The sequence below is a fragment of the Telopea speciosissima genome, chromosome 6, assembly GCF_018873765.1.
Source record: "Telopea speciosissima isolate NSW1024214 ecotype Mountain lineage chromosome 6, Tspe_v1, whole genome shotgun sequence".
Classification (NCBI taxonomy): Eukaryota; Viridiplantae; Streptophyta; class Magnoliopsida; order Proteales; family Proteaceae; genus Telopea; species Telopea speciosissima.
The window spans coordinates 56,014,678-56,039,873 of record NC_057921.1 but is presented as its reverse complement, the minus strand read 5'-3'; the positions used below and the strand labels follow the sequence as shown (position 1 = coordinate 56,039,873).

At 40.6% G+C, this 25,196-nt stretch overlaps 1 long non-coding RNA gene across 1 annotated transcript; it reads right to left on the bottom strand.

The window, feature by feature from the left end:
• Positions 1-6,103: 6,103 nt before the first annotated feature.
• On the bottom strand, positions 6,104-22,323 carry LOC122663852. Its single transcript, XR_006333234.1, has 3 exons — positions 22,314-22,323; positions 18,841-18,843; positions 6,104-6,412 (listed from the first exon to the last, which is right to left on the bottom strand). It is a non-coding gene; the product is annotated as an uncharacterized LOC122663852 (long non-coding RNA).
• Between the last annotated feature and the right edge of the window lie 2,873 nt (positions 22,324-25,196).

The following is a 25,196-nucleotide window of genomic DNA, read 5'->3' as shown; positions in this document are numbered from 1 at the left end:
CATCATACATTATTTAACGTGGTTCACACACTAGTTTGATGTGCTACATCCATAGGCGAAACTGAAAATGATTCACTATGTGAAGGGACTCACAAAAACACCCAAAACTCGTAGCAAAAAATCTCCCTTAAAACCCTAACACAAAAGATGTCAAAATCCACTTCTTACTAGTTATCATTACAGACCTCACAAAATTTCTTGTTCGAGCCGCCACCAAAAAATATCGCAGTAAGAAAAACAGAAACAAGTACAAAAATTCGAGACGCACATAACAACCATCAATTTGGAATTATGGATAGATCTTTTAGATCACATGACCTTTCCAACTCTTTGGACATTGTTGAAATTTCTGTCTACCACATGAAAAGGGTGGACAGAGACTCCTCAAGAGATGGAATTGATTCCAACTAGTCTGCCAGATTTCTTAAGTATGAAGCTCTCTCCAATAGACTTTTAGGAATTTTTTTGTTTAAATTTCTTGATTTGGAATTATACCAAAGGCTATTATGGAATATGGGACAATGGACCTTGCTACTTAGCAGCTGGCAAGGGTGTCAAAAAGTGAGACCGGATTTGATTGAATCGATTGAAATTGATCAATCGAACATCTAATTGGTATTTCAAAACCATTAAATTACCGAAACCAACCATTTGGCCAAAAAAAGAAAAATCAATACAAATCATTTTTTTAAATATTTTTTAATACATAAAAATTTGAGATCTGACCAATAAAAGAAATCGATAACGAGTCGAAACTAATCGAGACGATAATTATTAGTTTCGTTTTTTTAATAAATCGAACCCGATTACACTCTGACCTGATTTTAAAATTTTTTTTATAATAGCGATGGTTTTTTTATTTATAAAAAAAAAAAAAAACACTTGCATATAATTAATGGGGTTTGATCTAATGTATGGATACTAGATTGAGCCAACCTAGTATATGATAGGTTAAAAGTTAGATTTAACACGTTCCATCAACTCTGAAGCTTTCAACATATACCATGTCATGGGTTCGAGTCATGGGAAAGACCTACGGAGGAGACGACTAATTGGAGTAAAGTGAAAGCCATCAAGAAAATGGCTATTTGTTACTAGGTAGAAACCTAGGGTAGACCTACCGTCAGAGTGAGGTCTGTTATGTGCCTAATGGAACTCGATTTATATATGGATGCTAGATTGGACCAACTTCATATATAATTAATTAGGAAGCAGTTTTCTATCCGTGAGTGTGACCTATATTAGCGCTACCATGTGTCTATCTTTCTTCTCCTCAAAACAAGAGAATATAGAATCATGAGAATGTTGGTGTAAGCCACACTCCCAAACAAAGATTTTTTTTTCTAATAAATTAAAAGAATTATTTTAACAAGTTTCATCAACTCTGGAGATTTTGATATATTGATCAAATACCTAACAACACCCCACTATTAAGTGGTGGAAATCATGGGTTTGTCATTGTAGCATTAGAAGTAATATTCCAATTCCAAGTATTCAGGCTTGGTATTAATCAGGCTGGATCATGGTTTGGGGTATCGGATTGGATTGATCGATTTTATTTGAATTGGATTGGTATTGGCCAAGATTGATCCCGATTTGATCCAACTGTGCAAACAGGAGTAAAATATAAAAAAATATTTTTTTTTATAAGAAAATAGAGACAAAAGTGTCATATTTACCTGAATTTGGGCGATCTTGATCTGTATCGATCGATCCGAGCCCACTTGATTCAATCCAATCGATACCGAGATCACGAACCATGGGCTGAATAGCGACCACGCAATTACTACCCGAAAGGAGCATGAAAGGTTAGCTGGTGGTTCACACTTCACACTTCAGAGTGTTAAATCAATGGGTTGTTGGGGAAAGAGACACATCCAATGCATGTGCCCATTTGTCGAATCAATTGGGTACACATTTGTGGGCCCATCTAATATAGACTGGACACGTTCACAAAGAGAAAAAGAGGTGAAGTCTTGAAGAGCCATCTAACCACAAGTAATGAATCAGTGGGACCCTTCTTTAATGACATAATCGTACGGTTAGATGTTGACTGAACTTTCATACAACACCAGTGCTTTGGTACCCTCTTATTGCATTATTGTACTTTTTGGCAGTATAGGCTGTATAATATCAATTTGAGACCTTTTTGTTCAATCAAGGTAGGCCCAACAAATTAGGTCCTTAGCCCAAAAGGCTCATTTCTATTTTTCTTTCTTTCTTTCCCCGATTAAGCTAAAAGTAACCTTGTCGCCCAAAAAATGTAATTGGATTTTAACCCATATATATAATTTTGGAAAAAGATCTTGTCCGGAAGTGTGGTCTATGCCAGCATTCTCATGGGTTTATCTCTCTCTTTTCAATGTAAAAAGACATCCCTACCTCCTTATTTTAAAAGAAAGAGAGATACACAATCTCTTCTAAGAACCCTAACTTCTCTTGATCATTGGAATATCTTCTGGATCAACCCATCCTTGTAAATGTACACGATTGGATTAGGCACTGTTGGTCTAGTGTACCCTAGTTAGTATTTATCCATGGACTGAGTTTTCCTTCACCACGGTTAAGGGAGAATCAAAATCCCTTGACCAAGGTTTTCGGATGGCACTGAAAAGGTGTCGCCGCATAGGGGGTGAGAATATTATCAACCATTTGTAAATAGGGAGAGTAGAGTAGTACAACCATCAATTTGGATCCTCTACAGTCAGGCAGATAATGGCCTTGGTGCGGCCCACACCTAGACAGGGGCATGGACCCCACCCAGATAGGATGCTCGGACAATGGGTAGGGCGATCATTTTGCACCTGTCTGAGTGTAGGCAGTACCAAGGCTGCTACCTGCCCTGCCGTAGAGGACCTACGACCATTGATGGTTCTGTCACCATTCAACTCATGGTGGAGGAAAACTTTTCCGTTAATTAATTGATCAATGTATTAATTTGGGATGCAATTTATTGTCACCAAAGTGGTAAGCTAAGAAATTGTAAATTTCTTTTAGGGAAAAAGATCTCTGTCCGGGAGTGTGGCCTATGCCTGCACTCCGATGAGTCTATCTCTCTCTACCACATGTGAAAAGACACCTCTGCCACCTTGTTTTAAGGAGGAGAGAGATAGACTAATGGGAGTGCTGGCGTAGGCTACACTCCTTTACAGAAAACTGTTTCCCTTTCTTTTAACAGGCCCTAGTCTAATTCTTGAAAGTAATTTTTTAATATTTAATGGAAGGTTAAAAATAAGGGGTTTTTTAAAAGTTAAAATTTATTTGTAGTATTTATACGAAATGACATGATTTACCCTAATTAGTAAAAATTGCGTTACACTAGAAGAGGAAAAGAGTAAAGTTACGATTTTTTTTTCACCAACTTTGGATACAACAAGCTTTTCCCATTAATTTTAGGGAGAAAGAACGCTAACTGGGTGCGTGCGGTGCGCTACCCCTGTGCCTAGACATAGAGGCGTGCAAAATGATTGCCGCATCCCCATAATTTTATGCCTTTCCTTGGGGATGCGACGATCATTTTATATGCCCCTGTATTTGGGCGCAGGTAGCGTTCTCTTCCCCCTTTTAATAAGGGAAAACATTCTCCAAACCACTGGTAGGATACAGTGGCACATCTGTGTCAATCTTTCTCCTTGTAACATGAAATAACCTTGCTACCCTCTAATATAGAATTTCAATTTTTTCTTTCCTCATTGGTGCAATCTTCTATGCCATTTTCTGACCGCTCGCTTTTAATAAACTTAGTAAGAAAAGGGATATGAACAAGCCTCATAATTGACAACAAACATGGCTTTGATAGAATGAAGGGGCAAATAGCCAAACCTTTTGTTATGCAAAATTAAACCTCCAATGACAAAGCGACACATGTAATCAACTTGGGACAAAGGTAACACACGAGTAACAAGCCTGGATAGGAAGAAAACCATTCACCCTCGACTCCTCATGCCAAACTTGTGAATTAGATACTTTACATGTGGCCAGTCAGTTGGAGATTTCCCACGATGCTACCTACAAGTACGGACAAATTTCATTAACTATCCTCTCTCAGATCTCCCAATAGAAAACCCCGAATAATACGTGATCTAGAGGCCAGGAGGAGCTTACACCAAGAGGGGATATTCTTTTAGAACCATATAAATAGGACTACAATGATCAAAATAAGGGGTTCAAGGGCTTCAATCCAATCCGATTCGCTTAAACAATCACTCTTGAAAATTGCTATTAGTCTTCTGTCCTTGGCTGCACAATTGCTGATCCTCTGAGATCTGACTTAGGCATCGAAAAATCCCCCCTTCCCCCATACATTTCCGTCGAATCTCGACAACAACACATCCAGTTTGTCCTAGAAATTCTACAGAAGTAAAATTGCTTTAAAGTACGCAAAATATCTTAATGTGGATGAACTCTGTCGCGCGCGTATGTTAATTAATAGTTTGTATACATGCTAATTTCTGTTTCCATCTTTAAATCAGTGATTTGATTGAATTAATAATCAAATCTTGTTCTTCAAAATGCGGTTCCCATTTAATAAGAAGATGGGAAAGATTCCCATCGGATGAAGCTATCAAAAATATAGTAATGGGTTTCATATGATGGTGTGTGAAAAGCAAAGACCATAGCTAGTAAGCTCTACCCATAATCACTAAAATCCAACCTGAATTGCAATCAGATATTTAGTCTAGAATGGATCCATCAAACCTTTAAAACCAAATTTGTTTTTGTTAACCCGTGATCTCTCTACTTACTCTTTGCTGTTGACACATCACATCCATCTCTCTCTCAAATGTTTTGTCTGTTAACGATATCTCTCTTTATTTACTCTACGATGTGTTAAGAGAATTAGGGAGAAGAAACGCTACATCATCGTGTGCGATGCACAACCCCTATGCCTAGACACAGAGTTGCATTAAATGATCATCATACCCTTATGGAAATGTGGAAATCATAATGACGTGATGATCATTTCACATGATCTTGTATTTAAGCATAACCACGACTACACATCAAAAAACATAACAAAAGAAAAATAAAAGAGAATCATACAAAAATAACACAATGATTTACATGATTCACTTCACCGACTGAGTGATAAATCAAAACTTCTATCATTGTATTGAAGAAATTACAAAACCCTCACACCCCTAGCCTCACAAAATAACCCTCTTTATTTAGAGTTTTATGCATTATAATATAGACAAATCCTAGTTCTCAAAAATACAAAATTAGCCCCCAACCAATAATACATCTCCGATGGTGTTGAGAAAGAGTGAACAATGCTTCTTGGCTTAGAAGAAGATCAGGCTTCACTAATAACACTGATCACATCATCCATCCATCCATACTCTTCACAAATAACACTATGAACACATCATTCATCCACACTCTCTCTCTCTCTCTCTCTCTCTCTAGAATTAAAGAGAGTTGAGGGCGTGTGGGACACTGGGATAGCCACAACATGTGCATTTCGCTTTCCCACTCAATGTTACTTTGTCTATCTCATTATCTGGCCCCCCACCACTACTACTACTACTACCACCAACCTTACTCCTCCACAATGAGATTCCACCATCATAATAAAGGCTTTCTAAACCCAGCCATCTTCAAAGCCGCCTTCATAAAAGGTCCACAGTTATAGCCTGCCCTGCCCTGATCACAAGAAGAACCAAAAGATATATCACTCCCCTCCCTACACGAGTCTACACCTTTCCAAAAGCATCCACATCTCACCCCACGACCTTCCCTTGGGGTCAGGCCGCCCCATCACCTTTCTTCCACATGATTCCAACTGACCCAGCTAAGCACTTAACTTTTTCTTCTTCCTCCATTAATTACTTTACCCTTCCCAAAAGGAAAAGTTCCATATCTCAATTCATTCCTTTAACCCTTCATCACCAAGATTTAGCTCTTCCCTTCCATCTACCCCTCAGACCACCCTTAACTGCTTTTAATTTCTCTCTCGGAAGTCACAACCTTTCTTTCTTCCTTCCTTCTATTGCAGTTATTTGTGCATTTTCTGCTACTGCAACCCCAACAAACATGAAATGAACATGAGAGACATCAATCATCATGGGTTTGTTAACAAGAATTAACAACACTTGAAACCCAAATAAGAATCACGAATCTTTTATTCATCTAAAGATAAAATGGTACAGAAGAGCAGTAATATCCGATCAATCTCTCCAATCATCTCCACAAATGAAGCTCCAAAAATTACCATTTAAAAAAAAAAAAAAAAGGAAAGAAAAGAAAAGAATACACAAATAATTACCTTAATCTCTACATAAAATTATCTAGAAATCCAAAAGCAAAGAACCCATTAATTGTACTACCCCCCCCCCCCCCCTAAACAAGAAGTGCAACTCCTCCCAACAATGCTAGCAAGGCCATGCTGCTTCCATGTACAGATCCAACGCTTTTAGGCGCCGTCGGAGTTTCACTAGGCGGCGTAGCCACAGTACTAGGCGTAGGTGGTACTCCAGTAGTGCTAGGAGAAGGGGCCAAAGGAGCAGGTGGTGAGATTGTTGGTACAGACGCCGGAGGAGATGATGTCGGCGGCGAAGAAACTGGTGTCGGTGGGGCCACGCGAGGCGTAGAAACTGGTGTCGGTGTGGCCGCGGGTGGTGTAGTCATGACAGTAGGTGGAGTTACAGTAGTTGTAGGTGGTGTGGCCGCTGGGGTGGGCGGTGTGGCCACTGTGCTAGGTGGTGTGGCCACTATGGTCGGCGGTATGGCCACTGGTGTGGTTGTAGGCGCAGCTGAAGGTTGAGCAATGCAAGAGGCCACAAGAGCAAGAGAAATGGTGAGAGCGAGCATGGCACCCTTGAGAGCCATGGCTAGCTCAATCTTTTGGAGAATTGAGAACAGAAGATTGGTTTGAGTTTTAGGACTTTGAAGGAAGAGAGGAAAGGGGGGTTACAGGTAGGAAGACGATAAGATCGAGATAAGGTCAAGGGTCAGGGGTGATAATATATAGAGCCAAAGAGAGGAGGGCAGCACAGCATAGCAAAGCAGAGCAGAGCAGGGACAGCTGCCAAGCAAGTGCAGTTGAAATGAAGGGTAGAGAGGCTGAAGGTTGTGGTGGCGATTAACTTGGCTTTGCCAAAGAAAAGTCTTAATAGTTCTTGTTGCCCTTCTTGTCCTCTTCTTTTTATGGATTCCCCATTTCCCCAATTGATAAAAGGCTAATTAATTACTGTGTGTGTGTATTATGTTGTACCTAAGCTCCATGATTCTCAATGGACCCTACCAATTATGCCACACACAACAACTACGCATCAGGATCGTCTCTTGGGAGCCCAGCGCCCAGGGCACGGCATCCAATGGTTGAGCTGTGCCATACATATCTCGATGCACTTCTAAAGATATGTTCAGCATAGCCCAGCCCAAAGGGCGCTAGCAGCACCCTAGCCGTGCTGGACTTCCCGGAAACAAGCTAAATTCCAACAACTACAAGGTTACCAACTAATCAATCATACTTAATTTTTTTTGTTTTAAAAATCAGACCAGAGATTGAACCATTCATGGGGCCAATTTTGGTCTAATCCGGCCACCCAACCACCACATCTAATTCTGCAATTATTTGTAAAAAAAACAATACGAACAACTTCAAATCAGATTGAAAATCATGGTTTTAGTCTGAGTCCGGGCGCCACACTCTAAACAAACCGGTCAGAGTGGCAGTTCTCAAAGAAATTTCTGGTTCGACCAAATACCCAGACCAGTTTAGGTCTAGTAGTCTTGTGAATTGCAATCTATGAAGTTATAAGATATGACGTGAGGGGGTCCACTAGAATGATGGTGATAGGAATCCAAGGAGGAATTTCATCTTTAATAAAAAATCTATTCGACTTTTCAACATGAAATTCCCAATCCTCTTTCTTCTCTCGATTTTCCAAGCGTTGGCTGTTAGGATTTGAAAGTAGTGAAGCTTTCGATGCTTACACGCAAAAAAATTCCCACCAACTACACCGCACAACTGGTGAGTGGTGAGTAGAGGTGGACTTCGCTTCAATTCTTAGCTTTAATCACAGCAGCGCAATTCTATTGTGGTGGGGAATAAAGATGTTGCGAAGAGCATATCCCGATGGCCGGTAAGAATTTAACAATGTTATCACATGCGCACTTTAACAATCAGTGCCAAAAAATCTTAGGTCTTCTTACCAAAATTATATCGACCAAATTCGTTATTACTATGTTTTGGTCTCGGTTATTATAACATGCTAATAATTGAAGTTTGGGGGAAAAAATGCAACCTAGTTGTGCAGCGCAGTGTATAGTTGCGCGTGAAATAAGCGATGCATCATGGGAGTGTGCTGATCATGTCACACACGATTGTGTCTAGGTGCAAGGACATGCCGCACTGCGTGACTAGGTGACATTCCTTTTCCTCTGAAGTTTATACATCAATTATTTTGATTGGAGCAAAAGATTGTTGTCTGAGTGTGTAACAATTGCACTAGCATGACGGAGCTAATGAGTGCACAAAAACATCACTATTTATGCAAATTTTGATTTCTTAAGGGGTAGGATGGTACTTTTGTGCACTCCTGTGTCTAGGAACAGAAAACACTACACGATCAAAAAATTTCCAATGTCTCATTATTAGATCCAATGAAATTCACGGGTTTAGGAAAAAAACCCCCATAAAATAGAGATTTATTCTTTCAATCATATTATGACTGAACATTAACCCAACCGACTATAGACTAAAAATCAACCGACAAATTATGAGTCACTTTCAATCTGGACTTTGAGGACCGATAGGACTATCAATTGGTTTTGGTTTGGCCCATGTAGTAAAAACCTAGGTTAACTCGAACGAAATTAACCGGATCCAATCAATTGGCAAAACTTACTCACAAATAAGGTGCAAGCCCTATAGTATAGATGTGGAGTATAGCTTAACACAAATTTTTTGGCCACATGATATGCCAATTGGGAAAATTAAAATGGTTGAAGTGAAAAACTTGGATTGGCTCAATCGAATGACCAATTGTATTTTCAAGGATTCACTACTAATGGTTAAAATGACCACCAGGACCTGGTTTGATTAATTCTAGGTCACCTTGGTATCCAATGAAAAGTGTTGGTTCAAAGCTTTATTTTGGATATTTAATTGAATGGTAATTATTTTCCATATTAACTGGTTTATTTGGTATGCTATGATGCTATCTTTTGTTTTTGAACTCTTTGGTTGCTACCGTTGGGATTCACATCCTCTACTTCCTTCGCTTGTATTCTCATCCTACCTTTAAGCCCTATGAGAGCGTCGTCTGTCATTTGAGCAACCAAAGGCTATACAGGAACTAATTCAAGATTTTTTGAATTTCACCCATGTCATAATTGAACCACCTTAAACCCCATTTAAACCGATTCATCATCACTCAAACCGAACCCAGCCCAACCAAAACTTAAACCAAATTAGGATTTAAACAATTCAAACAAAAAGCCCCAAATAGATTTGGCTAGTTCGATCTTCTTCTTCCAAAAAAAACGCGTTCAGCTTGAGCTCCATCACTGTATCGATCTTCTTTTCTTCTTCCCCAAAACGAAGAGGTTCAGCTTGAGCTCCATCACTGTATAGTCTGTATTGTTCTTCTCTTTGTTATCCAAGGCATATACTGTAAGACTAAACTGTAACACAGTAATAAGAAAAATACCTGTATCAGTACCGAGACACTAACCAGAGAGGAGAACTCCAAACAGCACGAACAGAAATAGTCACGAACAGGATGAGTTGAGTCGTATCTTGACAGATACTCTCCTTAAGGTTTTAGATGCCCCCACTTCTGTAACGGAGTTGACTTTGCACCTAACCTTCCAAGATGAAACAACTCCTAAACGCATAGGTTGCAAAACCTGATACGAGTACTAAGGATGCCAAACGGCTATACTAGCCCTCTGTTTATAGAAGATACAGTAAGGTTAAACTGTCTCTGGAATGAACAGTTGCAGAGACAGAAAACAAAATCGGTTGTGTATGTCAAATGGCAGACATGACATGGTGTATATATAATGCTGGAGTACCCTTTCATGAAGGGATATATCCATACGAAAACAGGTGACCTACATACAGACAGTACATATTTCCTTCATGTACAGGGAGGGGGTGTATCTATTCATATATATGTACGAATAGACACGTACGGTTCAACCATATAGATGAACCATGGATGAACCAAATCGAATTTTAAATGAAAATTAAAACTCAAAAGTACAAAACTCCTATTACCAAAAAATAAGGTTTTGCCTACACCTCAACCCTGACCCCAATCCCAACCCCGACCTCGACCTCGACCTCGGCCTTGGCCCGACTCGGTGCACGTGATTTAAAAACACCCCAAGGACCCCCCACACATTAGAGGGTATAGTGACTACCTCTCCAGAAGGCTCACACCTTAAGGAACCAACCATATATATATACCCTTCAAGTTGCTCTCCCACAACCAATGTGAGACTATTCTTGAGTTCAATATTGTCTCTTGCACACAAGAGAGCACAACAAATTCAAACTAAAGATGGAAAAAAATAAAAAAAAAGAGAATAAACAAAATACACATTTTGAAACTTTGTATCAAATGACTCTAAAAAAAATACTTTTTGAAATAGTACATTAAACATGTATTTTTTAAAATAATAATACAACACTCTTCTTCTTCCCATGAATCGCAGAGCAGAACCTCAGAGCACTCAAGATCGAATATCTCGGCCGACAAAGGCAGCTCTTCTCCTCTTCTTCCGAAAACTCAGAGGGGGAAGAGAAAGAGAAAGAGAGAGAGGAGGCAGAGTAAAGAAAAGGAAAGGGGAGATATTGCAGATTCACAGCTCTTAAAAAATTTCCTCCAATCTGCATATCTTCTTGATTTCATATTTTTGTCCTCTGGGCTGCTGAGTAAACCTTCCTGCTACCTTCTGTTGTTCTTCTTCCCCATCGCAGCTCTTCGTTTTGATGAAGAAGGGCTTTCATTAGTTCATGGTCTCTGCTCCTTGCCTTTGATTGTTTACTTTTAACGTCTTATCACCTCATTTACTTCGGTTTCTGTATCACTTTATTAATTCTATTCTTATGACATTTCCATTTTCCCCATTTCTCCTTCCTTCTTCTCAATTATTTTATTCCTAATGTGCTTTAATCCATCTCTTCCGTGACCAGTTTCTCCGTCCAACAATTTCTTGAGGTGCACTTTTTCAAGCTCAAGTGAAGATCCTGCAATTAGTTTACCAAGTCCATTTGGTTTCCCAATTGTTTTTGCTTTGTTTTTAAACCCTCTCAAACGGGTCTCTCTTAATAGCAAATGGTGTCTTATCCCGCTGCATGTTAGTCGGAATGAGAGGAGCAATTGGTATGAGATATCGTTTTGAGCAGCTTCGTTCATGGGAGAAGAAGGGTCTGAGAGCAGCAACGGCAGTTTGATGTTCGATTTGGGAAGTAGGGTTGTTCAAAACGATTTTGAGGGTTAAGTTGAGGTTGTGAGAATGAGTGGTGGTTGAGTTGGGTTGGGTTGTTTTGAGATTTATGGTGATTTGATCGACTCAAACCGGTTTTATTTCCCCCAGCCCCCCCCCCCCCCCACCCTCCTTTTTTTTTTTTTCCTAGTTTGAAACCAACCACTACCGGGGTTTGTTTGTTTATATACCTAAATGTTGAGGTTGTGCCAATATTGTATGTTTAATTACTAGTACTGTGCCAATTAAAACCTTTGTAGTTATGGTCATAATCATCTTAATTAAGCTTTTCATGTGAAAATGCAGCAAGGGAAGGAGTTGGCATTGCAGTATATGGATCTAATTCTATGCTTGTAATATATATATATGAGTTGTTGATGCTCTGTTTTGTTTATGAAATTTGACTCATAGTATATAACATATATAGAGTCACTTATTTGCATTTCGATCTTCCCCTACACAAGACCATTCTCATCCAATTCTTATGATCAGGTGTGCCATTTTCTCACTTCACTCACTCTATTGCAAATTTGCTCACAAAATCAGAAAAATACAAGTATAGTTCTTCTATATATCCAGCATGTGCTTGCAGAAAAGGAATTGAATGTGCTTAGGTTTTGGTTTTAAGATGGAACGACAGCTGGAATAACAATGATAACTCAGATGTAACTGATGGATGAGACCATGCACTTCACTTCACACATAATCGATCATGCGGATTGGTGATGGTCGGCGAAGCCTGGCTGATGGTTCCCGCAGTTGAGACAATCGACGTGACCACAACCTTAGCAGCATCATAATTGAGGGAAACAAGGGTTGGTGTGAACGGTAATAATGGTAGCTGCATTGGCAATTTCTTCAAAGCCTCCCCATATTGCCAACTTGAGTAGCAATGTGCCATCGTTGAGCAACACATATAAACACTCACCATATTCCTCATCCTTATGAAAAGAGAGATTATGACCATTAATAGGAATTAGATTATTCCAGCTGCAAACAGAACCCCCCCAATCCCATTGCCCTGCTGCTGATGCCGCCGCCGACAAGTCGCCATATCTTTGATATCACCACACCATTAATGTAGTTTTTATCATAAATCTCCATGACTATAGAGCCAAAGAACTCTTGATGTTTATCAAGTTTAATCTATATGAACTTCTTGTTTCAGGAAGACTAGCAGGGGGGGAAGTTTATAATGTGGAACTTTTCACTCCCAATATGAAATGCAAGAATAAATTCCTTATTAATAATATCGTTGTTCCTCGATAACTCATCATCATCTGCATGCCTTGTGATTATCCAATATAGGAACCCATGCATTCAAGGACAGCACCATTGATGCGTTGAGATACTGTCCATAATGTCCTCCTTTGGTCAGTACTGGAATATCTAACTTTCTCCATGAACCTCCTCCTTTACCCAAAGTGATGATTTCACCCACCAATTGGTTTTTATCATCATACAAGAATCGAATCACTTTATATTTTCCCGATGCAGGATCAAAGCCAAAACCAATTTCAGGAATGCTCATATCATAAAAGCTAAGGTACTCATATGCAGGTTTTAATTTAGGCAAACGCCAGCTCTCACTTGTAATTGGATTATAGATGATGATAGAACGAAATTGCGGCCGCATTGGCTCCAAACAAACCAATCCATTACAAGAGCCAACGAGGACAAACCAAGTCTTCTGCGAATAATATATTTGAATTTCTCTAGCTTTACAATTCCAATTCCCATTCCCAACTTCTTCAATCCCATCATCTATCAAAAACAAGCTCCTTTTCGTATCCCTTCTGACATCTATGTCTGTGTCGAGTGCTGATAATCTAAGGATGAGATGATGAGATTGTGGTATGTCGTCGTGCATCATCAATTTCGATTTCCTCTTCAGGTGCAGGTCAATAAATCCAGGGTCTCGTGTCAAGTTGTTCCAGATGCCAGCAAGGAGAATCCATGGGAGTGGAGATTGGCTTGGCGGAAGCCATATTGGTATGATGTAGGAGATCTGTTGTACTTAGTTTGTGTGAGATGCATACCAGCAGTGGTGCGCTGGACCTCTATGCCGAGAAAAAAATGCAGCTCTCCAAGATCCTTGAGAGCAAAGGCATTCGACAAGGCTATAATCAAAGCTGTAATAGCACTGGCATTGTCGTCGGTGATAAGAATGTCATCAACATAGATGAGGAAGTAAATAACAACCGTTGATGAGCGATAGATGAATAGAGACGTGTTGGTGCACGAGGCAACAAAGCCATGGGATACAATGAAGGAGCTCAACTTCGTGTACCAGGCACGAGGAGCTTGACGTAGCCCATATAAAGACTTCCGTAGGTGACAAACAAGAGAGGGATGAGCATTGTCCACATAACCAAGTGGTTGAGTCATAAACACAGACTCAACGAGATCACCGTGTAAAAAGGCATTAGAGACATCCAATTGGCGTATGGGCCAAGCGGTAACCAACAACCGGACTATAAGTCTCATCGAAGTCAAAGCTAGGGCGTTGGTGAAACCCTTTGGCTACCAACCAAGCCTTGTAACTTTCAACTGTACCATCGGGACGACGCTTGATCCGAAATACCCATTTGCACCCAATCACATTCTGTGACGGTGAAGGTGGTACAAGGACGCAAGTTCCATTTTTAATTAAAGCATTCAGTTCATTAGCCATGGCAAGACGCCAATGAGCAAATTTGGCAGCCTGGCTATAACAGGTGGGCACAAAATCAGCAGAAGCCGTAGTTGTGACCAGATTTAATCAATCTCTGGGTTTGAGAGCACCAGTACGCGAGCGAGTGACCATCTGGTGTGAACGCTGAGGCCCAGGTGGGGCAGCGTTGGGGCTACTATTATCAGGCCCAGTATTAGTCTCGAACATATGAGTTGCAGGCCCAGCGATATTATTAGGCCCACTATCGGAAATTACATGCCTATCACTAGAAATTACAAGCCCATCATTGGGAATTACATGCCCAGCAGTAGAAATTACATGCCCATTTACAATAAGAGAATCATCAATTGGCGTACAATCGTGAATAGTAGCCCCAGCAGCAGACACAGTGGCATGCTCATCTGGTACACACCAAGCAGGGAGCTGTACAACTCCAGAACCAGCAGTGTTGTGACCTACAGTACACTCACCCAGTGGTCTTGAACAGGGAAAAAGCACCAGAGGATGGGGAAGCCAGGAGGACATGGGCAGAGGTGAAGACCGAGACCATGCTAGAGAAGAGTAAGGAAATTGTTGTTCGTCAAATACCACATGCCTGGAGACAAAAATCCTCTTGGTGGATGGGTCGTAGCACTTGTACCCCTTATGGTTAAGGGAGTAACCTATAAAAAGGCAAGGGCGAGAACGTGGTGATAGTTTGGTTTTGGAATAAGGCCGAAGCCAAGGGTAACATAGGCAGCCAAACACCCACAGAGATGGATAGTCTGGTGAAGTATGAAGGAGTCTCTCAAAGGGAGACAAATGTCGAAGGGAAGGAAGAGGTTGCCTATGAATGAGATAAATACCCGTTTGAAAGGCAGCAGTCCAGAACACATCAGACATGCCAACCTGAAACAAGAGTGTCAGGGTTGTTTCAACAATGTGTCTGTGCTTACGCTCAGCCACTCCATTCTGTTCCTGGGTGTGTGGGCATGAGAACCGATGGGTAATGCCATAGGTGGAAAGAAAGGAAGAAAGTTTGGTGTATTCACCACCACCATCAGATTGTAGGCTCTTAATAGGCCTTTGGAAAAATAATTCCACAAGAGATTTAAAGCGAGAAAATATTGCTAAGACATCAGATTTATTGTGCATGGGATACAACCAACAATATTTGGTGAAATCATCAATGAAAATCACATAATACCGGAAATTGTCAAATGAAATCACAAGGGATGGACTCCAAACATCAGTATGTATAAGCTCTAATGGAGCATGACTAGTAGAACTAGAAGAAGTAAATGGTAATTTGTGTGCCTTAGGACAATTACAGGTGTCACAGAGAGGTAAAGTACCAGTGGTTGAACTGGAAATAGAAGGAAGAAGCCAAAGCAGCCGCTGAGAAGAGAGATGTCCAAGCCGTCTGTGCCAGTCAGTGACAGATAGAGCTGGGCATGAGTAGAGTGAAGGAGACAGAGAACTAGAGTCACCAAGAGGCGCAGCCAGAAAAGACCATTGTCACTTCGGCCACGACAGAGAGTCCGATGAGTGTTGCAATTCTTGATTACAAAAGAAGTTGAATTAAACTCAAAGTATACACAATTGTTAGAGGAAAACCGAGAAACAGAAAGCAAGTTACAATGTATACCAGGAACGCACAGAATATTAGCAAGAACAAAAGAATGACCAGAAGAAGAAAAAATTGCAGAGCCAAAATGTGAAATGAACAGACCTTGACCATTCCCCACTACTATGTTGTCTGAACCAGAGTAAGGGTCACAAATAGAAAAATTGGACAAGTCTGCAATGATGTGGTTGTTAGAGCCACTATCTAATAGCCACAAGGAAGAAGAAACGGAGGGAGATTGAGAGTAGAAGAAAAAGCTTTACCAAGATAGGCATGATTAAACCTTTGAGGGCACTGAGCAGCAATGTGGCAGTCGAGGCAGCAGATTTGACTAGTATGGCGTGGTACATTGAGAAAGGAAGGGTCACCATTAGAGGAGAGATCTCCATTAGAACTAGCCGGGTAACCATTGCCATGATAGCCCCTGGAGGTGCCGCGAGAACCTTGGTAACCATCACCATTTGCAGAGTTTCCATTGTCCTAAGAATAGGACTAGTAATTATTGTTGTGATAGCCTCTGGAATTATTTCCAGATCCCCTGTAACTGTTGGAGCCACGATAGCAAGTGCAGCGTCCTCTGTAATTAACCCTGGAGCCTTTGTTATTCACATAACGGTCAGATCTGGTAGAGGATCCGGATCGGTTGCGATCATTAGTTGAAGCAGCGTTTGCAGTCAGTATAGGAGTAGTAGCCGCAGCCACCGTGGAGGAAAGATACAATTCCTGGCTGAGCAGGAGACCAGAAAGGTCTAAAAATGAAATTGGCTTTGCACGAATGAGCACCGAAGTGGCAAAGTCACGATAATCATCTCCTAACCCGCAGAGAACAGCCAGAACGAGATCTTCATCAGAGACAGAGTTGTTGATCGCTACAAGAGCATTAGCAATCGAACGAACTTCCAGAAGAAATTCTGTCACAGTCGATGAACCTTTTTGGATACGCAGGAGGCGGTCCTTCATATCCATGACCCTAGATCGTGAAGTGGGAGCAAAGACTTGGCTCAATGTCTCCCAGGCCTCAAGTGAAGTATAGGCGTTGATAACGTGTGGAAGAGTTTCTTCCGACAAAAATGATATGATCCAACTGAGAATCAACTGGACCTGGCGATCCCACAGACGAGAGAAATCAAGAGAGGAGCTCGGCCGTGGGAATGAGCCATCAACATAACCAAGCAAATCATGGCCGCGCAGCAAGGGAAGAAATTGAGCGTGCCAGAGAAGGTAGTTAGTGGCAATAAGTTTCAGAGGCATGGATGAAGCTGTGTTCACCGAGATGAGTGGTGGAGTGGCAACGGAGGAAGTGGTGTTGCCAGAAATATCAGATGACATGAGCTGAGTTTCAAGAAAGCGAAGAATAAAAACAAAAAGTCAAAAGAAAAAATGAAGAAACCAAGAAAAGCCAGAAGTTTCAAGAAGCGTGAGTTTCAAGAAATGAAAAACCAGGAAAAAGACAACTCGTTAGAGCAAAAGCTCTGATACCATATTGGAGTTTAATGTTTTCCACTATTGAAATTAATCAAAGGTTGTTACAATATATATAGTTTACAATCGATTGATTGTACAGAAGACTCTAGGACAATTGTACAAATAACATAGGAGAAGCTTAACAACCTTGACACGTGTCCTCCTTTATAGATACACCGTTGAAGGAGCTTTGCTAGCTTGGGTACGTAGGGGTGACATATATCGTGAGTGAGAGCGAGCGAACAAGATTCAGGGTTCTCCGTGGAGGAAAGATACAATTCCCGGCTGAGCAGGAGACCAGAAAGGTCTAAAAATGAAATCGGCTCTGCATGAATGAGCATCAAAGTGGCAAAATCACGAAACTCATCTCCTAACCCACGGAGAACAGCCAAAACGGGATCTTCATCAGAGACAGAGTTGTTGATCGCTGCAAGAGCATCAGCAATCAAACAAACTTCCAGAAGAAATTCTGTCATAGTCGATGAACCTTTTTGGATATGCAGGAGGCGATCCTTCAGATCCATGACCCTGAATCATGAAGTGGGAGCAAAGACTCGACTCAAGGTCTCCCAAGCCTCAAGTGAAGTATAGGCGCCGATAACATGTGGAAGAGTTTCCTCCGACAAAAATGATATGATCTAGCTGAGAATCAGCTGGTCATGGCGATCCCACAGACGAGAGGCATCAAGAGAGGAGCTCGACCATGGGAATGAGCCATCAACATAACCAAGCAAATCATGGCCACGCAACAGGGGAAGAAATTGAGTGCGCCAGAGAAGGTAGTTAGTGGCGGTAAGTTTCAGAGGCAGAGATGGAGCTGTGTTCACCGAGATGAGTGGTGGAGTGGCAGCGGAGGAAGTGATGTTGCCAAAAATATCAGACGACATGAGCTGAGTTTCAGGAAAGCGAAGAACAAAAACAAGAAGTCAAAAGGAAAAACCAAGAAACCAAGAAAAGCCAGGAGTTTCAAGAAGCGTGAGTTTCAAGAAACGAAAAACCAAGAAAAAGATAACTCGTTAGAGCAAAAGCTCTGATACCATATTGGAGTTTAATGTTCTCCACTATTGAAATTAATCAAAAGTTGTTACAGTATATATAGTTTACAATCGACTGATGTGTACAGAAGACTCTAGAACAGTTGTACAAGTAACATAGGAGATGCTTAACAACCTTGACACGTGTCCTTCTCCTTTACAGATACACTGTTGAAGGAGCTTTGCTAGCTTGGGTATGTAGTTCATTCTTGATTGCAGAGATTTGAAATTATGGAATCCACACCTGTCACACACAGGGGAGGGGTGACATATATCGTGAGTGAGAGCGAACGAACAAGATTTAGTAAGAGAGAGTGAGATCGAGAGGAGAAGACAAAATATATTCAAATAGCAAGAGTAGAAATTCTTTTTTGGTCGGAAGTGTACGTTGAAGCCAAAAAAATGGAAATCTTATTTAGACGAATGCAGAAATATTAAAAAGAAGAAAAGCACAGAAATAAAAGCTTGAAAAGAAAAGTACATAAATATAACGATTGATGTCTACTGAAAGAAACTCAGGAATTAGTAGGCAAGAAAGAAGAAAGAAAACCAAGAACGCCAACAAATAAAGATAATTAATGGTAGGCTTTTTCTGAAAGACATACGATCCTTCTCACTTACTATTCGTCAAAACATAGAAGATCCTTCTCAGTTACGAACCTTCACCTTCTTCTTGCTGTTTCTACGAGATCAAATGAAGCTGCTACGTAGAATGACTCAGCAAAGCTTGTGTAACTCTAATAAAGCTCGTCTTGCTAGGAAATTTCAATTTTAAATTCTGTCTATTCCAATGGTGGTGATATTGATAACCTAAAAATGGGTATCAGATAATTGTAACTACTTTTTGTTTTGCTTCTCCAATCAATAAAAACAGTTATCAAACCTCTTTTTTTATTCCTTTGGGATTGAAGGGAGCTAGCTTATAGTTCATAGTTAATAGTAAGGGTGTCAATTGGGACGGTTCCCGGTATTTGAGACGGGACGGTACCGGTACCGGTACTTAAAGTGTCAATCCCAATAGCGTCCCATTTAGTTATCGGGACCAAACCTAGATCCCAGTCCCGATTACTAGCGGGATGGGACGATACCGATTCTTAAACAGTTCTAGGCATTGTAGAAAAAGGGAGAAGAAGTTTAATTGTTTCTAACAAGGCGGGTTTATTAGTGTTGTGGAATTTTTTCACTATCATGAAATTTAAGTTGTCTACTGCTTTTTATAAAGCAACTTAAATTATGAAATCATAGTTTTACTTCTTCAAACTCCCTAAGATCATATGTAATAAGCTTCTAATTTTTTTAAATCTAGAGAAGTCCTACAAAATGGAAGAATCCCGTTGTGTTTCCTCTTTGATTTTTCCAAACAAAACTCTATTTATCACACATGTCACATGGTAGTATGGTACGAAGTACGAAGTGTAAAAAGGAAGAACCTGGTAGATGTAGTTGGTCGAGGGAGGAGGGAGGAAGGAGTAGCACTGTAGTAGATTCTGTGAGGAGAGACTTCAAGCTACGACTGTTGACCTGTTGTTCCTCTTCATATTCAAAAGGCAATTAGTGAAACCCTAATGAGTCGTAATTCTTATACCCTTTCTTTTAAAAAAAAAAAAAACATCTTATATACTCTTTCTTTTTAACGGTACTAGTAGTTTTGGTACCATCCGGTACCTAATTGGTATTTTGGTACTGGTATCGTTGGGAATCCCATCCCAGAACCATCTCGTACCATTTATCATTCGGTACCAAAATCAGATACCAGTACCGTCCCATTTACTAATGGGACGGTCCGGTACCGGGTTTTAGCAGGACAGTATTGGGACGGTTCCTGGTTCCGGTCCAAATTGACACCCTTAGCTAATAGTTCGATAATTCGTAGTGGAACCCTAGAAACTCCCCTCCCCCCCCCCACAACTTTTCTAATTGCAAATGTCCCCTTAATTTCAAAACATTGTAGCACTTTGATCCAGTCCGTTAATGTGGGACGTTACACGTTAGTTTTAGGTAATCTAATGACCAAAATGCCCTTCTAATAAAAACCCACCAAAATTAAAGAATAAAATGACCAAATTACCCTCATCTTCCTCAAATGGTTTAGGGTTTGAAACTGAAAAATCAAACCCTAAACCATTTGGGAAAGATGAACCCTAAAATCAAACCTCCAAAAGTCAGTGATGTTCAACAAGCAATTGAAATTGGCGAAAAATCAAAAAGACATCAAATTTATTTTTCAAAGGATAAAACCAAACAAACTTAGAGAAATCAACCACAAATATAACGAAATAACGATGTCCATTAATCAAAAGTTCAGGGGAAGGCCCCCATACATCACTGAATACTAAATCAAGAGGAAATTGACAATGGGAACTAGTTTCACTTAAATGAAGACGACTAGCCTTGCCTAACTAACAAGCTGGGCAAACATCACGAAGATAGGAGGAGCTGTAGGGTATGTTATTGGGTAAGTTATTGACGCGTAACAGGGTACGAAGAAGCCGCTCATGGGGATGACCAAGACGGGAATGCCACCTATCCAAGCTGGTACGTTCAACAATACTAACAGACGGAGGGGGAGAAGTGGAGGGAAAAATGTAGAGGCCATCTTTACTCGGTCCTATAAGAAGGGTCGCCCTTGTTACCTGATCCTTGACACAAAAATAGGAGGGGTGAAATTCAAAAAATACACCATTATCAGTGGCAAATCGTTGAACAGAAAGAAGTGGTTTGATGATAGAGGGAACATGAAGAATATTAGATAATTTAAAAGAGAGAGAAGAGGAAGAAAGAGAGCCATTACCAATGTGTGAGTTAGGTAGTCCCTTACCATTGCCAACGTGAAGATTATCGGATCCAGTGTAGGATCATAGGAGGACAAGGAGTGTAGGTCAAGGGTTACATGATGGGTTGCGCCTGTGTTAGGGTACCAGGGTAGGGAGGATGGTGGAGGTTGGGTGTGAAAGGAAAAGGGGGGGGGGTTGTGCATAATGGACTTGGGGAGCATACGGTTGAGGATTATAGTGTGTATTATAGGAAGGCTGGGATGGGTAGGGGTTGGATGGGCAATAAAAATAGTTTGGACTAAGTGATTTGTCCGATGGCAGTATGTGCAATATAAACGACCATCCTGTGGATAGCCACGGCCACCATGTCCTCGACCAAATCTGCCACACCCCCCATGACCACGAGGGGAACCCCAGCCTATAGAGGAAGAGGCGGAGTCATTAGTGGTTGGGGGGACTGTTGAACGATATTGGTTGTAGGAGCAGACACAGGGGTTGGAGTATCTGTGAGAGAGAGAGAGCTTGCGAAAAGCCGCATGCTTTCATGACTGAGAAGGAGGCCATGGAGTTCAATGTATGACGGTATTTGAGGCCTATTCAAAATACTAGAGACAACGTCCTGGAGGTCATCATGAAGCGCGCGAAGAATATGAATGTTAAACTTGGTTGGCTTGAGAGCATGACCAGAGGCAGCAAGTTCATCTGAAATCAATTTGGCATGTTGAAGGAGAGAGGTGACAATCCCAGGCTGTTAGCAAAGGTTCTGAAGATCCAGATGCAAGGACATAAGGTGAGTAGTGGAGGCAGAACTGTAAGCCTCTTGAGGCTTGGACCAGCACTCATAACTTGTTTCTTTGTCCAAGATTAGAGGAACAAGTGTTGTATTTTATGTTTTCAAAAAGTAGTGTTTCAAAACTTTCTTTTTTGAAATATAAGTTTCAAATATGAAAAACTCTTTCCCTCCATTTTATTTTGATTTTGTTGGAAACACTTGTATATGTGTGTGCATGGTGGTTTGAACCAAGGACCTCTTGTATAAACTTGTAAGGAAACTTGGAAAGGCTTGAGTACCTCTTCAAGTTTAATCCCACATTGCTTAGGGACAAGTAGAAAAGTGAGCTAATATGAGCTCATGTTCCTTATAAGGGACATAGGGTTCTAAGGAAAGTCTCCCTTGTCCCGTGTGTGAGGTTGGGGTCCGGGGTGCTTTTCACACACGCTCGGCGCGTGCGCCGAGCCAGGCCGTGGTTGTGGTCTAGGCGGGGCGGGTGTGGGTGTGGATGTGGGTTCATATGATGTATTCTTTATACATGCACCCATGCGTAGGGACCTGGTATGTACACATACTTATACATAGAGGGGTTTGTATATGAGGGTTTACATGTCTGTACATGTACATACGTACAGATACTAGTGGGCCTATATATACAGATGGGCTTTGGGCTTCAAAGTATACAATTCATGTAGTGTTTCCTGTGCTCTTCAAACAATAGAAGAGGTGGAGGAGGGCTCGGTGGCCATGAGTGCTGATGACACCGACTATGGAGGCCAAAGGATCACAAAGCTCGTTGGAGTTAGAAGAACCAACGCTTAGCGGAGCAGAAAAAAGGCGTTCATGATACCATAATGTTTCACGCATAAGCTATGTGATATTTCATTGATTGACATCTCTCTACAATGTAGAGAATATATATAAAAAGTACAAAGAATGCCCTAGTCCGCTGTGAATAATGGAAACAAATATTGGTGATGATCTTTATGTATGGTAAGTGAATTATTTCCATTGGTTGCCATAGAGAAAGTGAGTTTCCATATTTGGTTGGATGCTCAAGATCGGTTTGATACAAGCACTCGATCTCGATTATAATCAGAAAATTTGCCCATTCTTCCATTGAATCCCATCTATCCTGGTACAACAACTCCACCACTTTAAAATGTAACAAATGCATATATATATAGAGAGAGAATTAGAAGGCTGTGCACCTGTGGTTGACATCACCTTCTGTATTTGAAAGAAGAAAAGCAATAATAGAAGTAGTTTTGGCCTTACAGCTGCATATAATTTGATGGGTTCTGAAAGAAGTAAAATTATTTTACTTTTAATACACAAATAAACCATTGGGTTTAACCATTAGCGAGTTGGACTAAAAGTGGAGAACTGCAAATCTGCCCCCGATAATGGCAGGTTATTCAGAACCATATGAACTAAGGAAGGAAAAGATCATGGGGTTTTATTCCCCTCTTTTCCAGCATTCAGTTGAGACTTTTGGAGGTTTGATTTTAGGGTTCATCTTCCCCCAAATGGTTTAGGGTTTATTTTTAGTTTCAAACTCTAAACCATTTGGGGAAGATGAAGGCAATTTGGCCATTTTATTCTTTAATTTTGGTGGGTTTTATTAGAAAGGTATTTTGGTCATTAGATTCCCTAAAACTAACGTCTAATGTCCCACATTAACAGACTGGACCAAAGTGCTACAATGTTTTGAAATTAGGGGGGCATTTGACCAAATTAAAAACCCTATATTAATAATACTTTGAAGATAGGATTTAAATCTTTAGTATTTCCTTCCATTGGCATAATTTCTTATAAGATTGGAAAGTGCCTCTGGAAGGCTGTCAATACAAAAATGGACTTTTTGGTACGACTAGAGGAAGCCAACTAAGAAGTCGGCACAACAATTAATCTCTCTCACATGGTGTGCGAAGCTATAGCTGCGAAAGGAATCTCTCAACATGTGTATATCCTCTATCAACCCCATGGCAAACCATGGAACCTGATAGTGCCCCGTGATCATTCGGATAGCCAACAAGGAATCAAAACGAACCTGAATTTGCAATAGGTTCAACGCTTTGGCTTTCACCAACCCTGACTTAATAGCCAGGAGCTCAGTTATCACCACATTCAATTCTTCTCGTAGACACCCCCTGCTAGAGCAAATGAATACCGCAGCGCTTGAGGAGTTTCACCCAATGGCACCATAACCTCCAACTTCACCATGCACTGGCTCATCACAATTGATTGCAAACCATTCCTCGAGTGGACAGGGCCAAGTATAAGTAACAACCTGACATAAACTAAGAGATACATGGATGCCCCATCTGCTAAAAAAAATGGTTTCTATTGTTGTCTTGGACTTGAGAGTCTAACTCAGAGAAAAGCCCTCTAGTGTCCTAGAGGATCTGATGAAGAACCGACAATGGTGAGCTCGCTTCATCATGAAAGGCTCTTGCATTTCGTTCCTGCCAAACACGATACACCGTCACCACAAAGAAGAACTTTTTCACACTACAAAGGAGAGAGTCTCCCTTAAAATGAGAAGATAGCCAAGAGACCTCATCCACCCAGGTAGCAAGGGATTCCCTTTCATGCCCATTTATTTTCAGAATCTCCTTCCATATCATAGTAGTAAATGGGCAATTGAAAAAGATATGATCCATGGTTTCTGTTCCAGCATTGCACAGAACACATCTAGTGTCAACGGCCATTCCCCATAGTGCTACCTTCCTTTTGGTTGTTAATCTGCACTTCACCGCCAACCATGAAACCAAACCTTTTTTTTTTATTTTTTATGGAACTAAAAACGACATCGAACATCAAGAGGGAAGGGAGTAGCGATAGATGTAAACAGATCGAATTCGGTGGGATAGTGGCATTATCATATTCGTATCCATTTATATTCCGACAAATTCGAAAAATATCCTATCGGATTTCAGACGGATTCAGATAGCTTCCGGATAGTGATTTTTTTTAATACGGATTCTCCTAAAATGGATATGAACGCGGATCAAATATGAGTTTTCGATTATCCGTTGACATCTTTAGCGTCTTTATGATGATTGCTACGATTGAGACTTTGAGAGCTCAACAACTACCCTTTCTTCTACTCTTCTTAGTCTTTGATTTTCTCACATAGCTATGTGATTCCATGTATCACATTGCATAAAACAATATATATATAAACCAATAGAAATATAGAAAAGAATCACATTATCTTAACTTATAAAATTGTATAAATAAGATAACAAAATCCAACAAAGTAATTAAAAGGATAGACGGACATAAAGATATATTTCAGAGATTTTATTACCATCATATTGCTAAATGAATCGGATAATAATCACTCGGATAGGGGTTCTTTTGAGCCAGACAAGATTTTTCGCTTGGGATTTGAAGCATCCTCTCGGAGTTAGAACGAAAC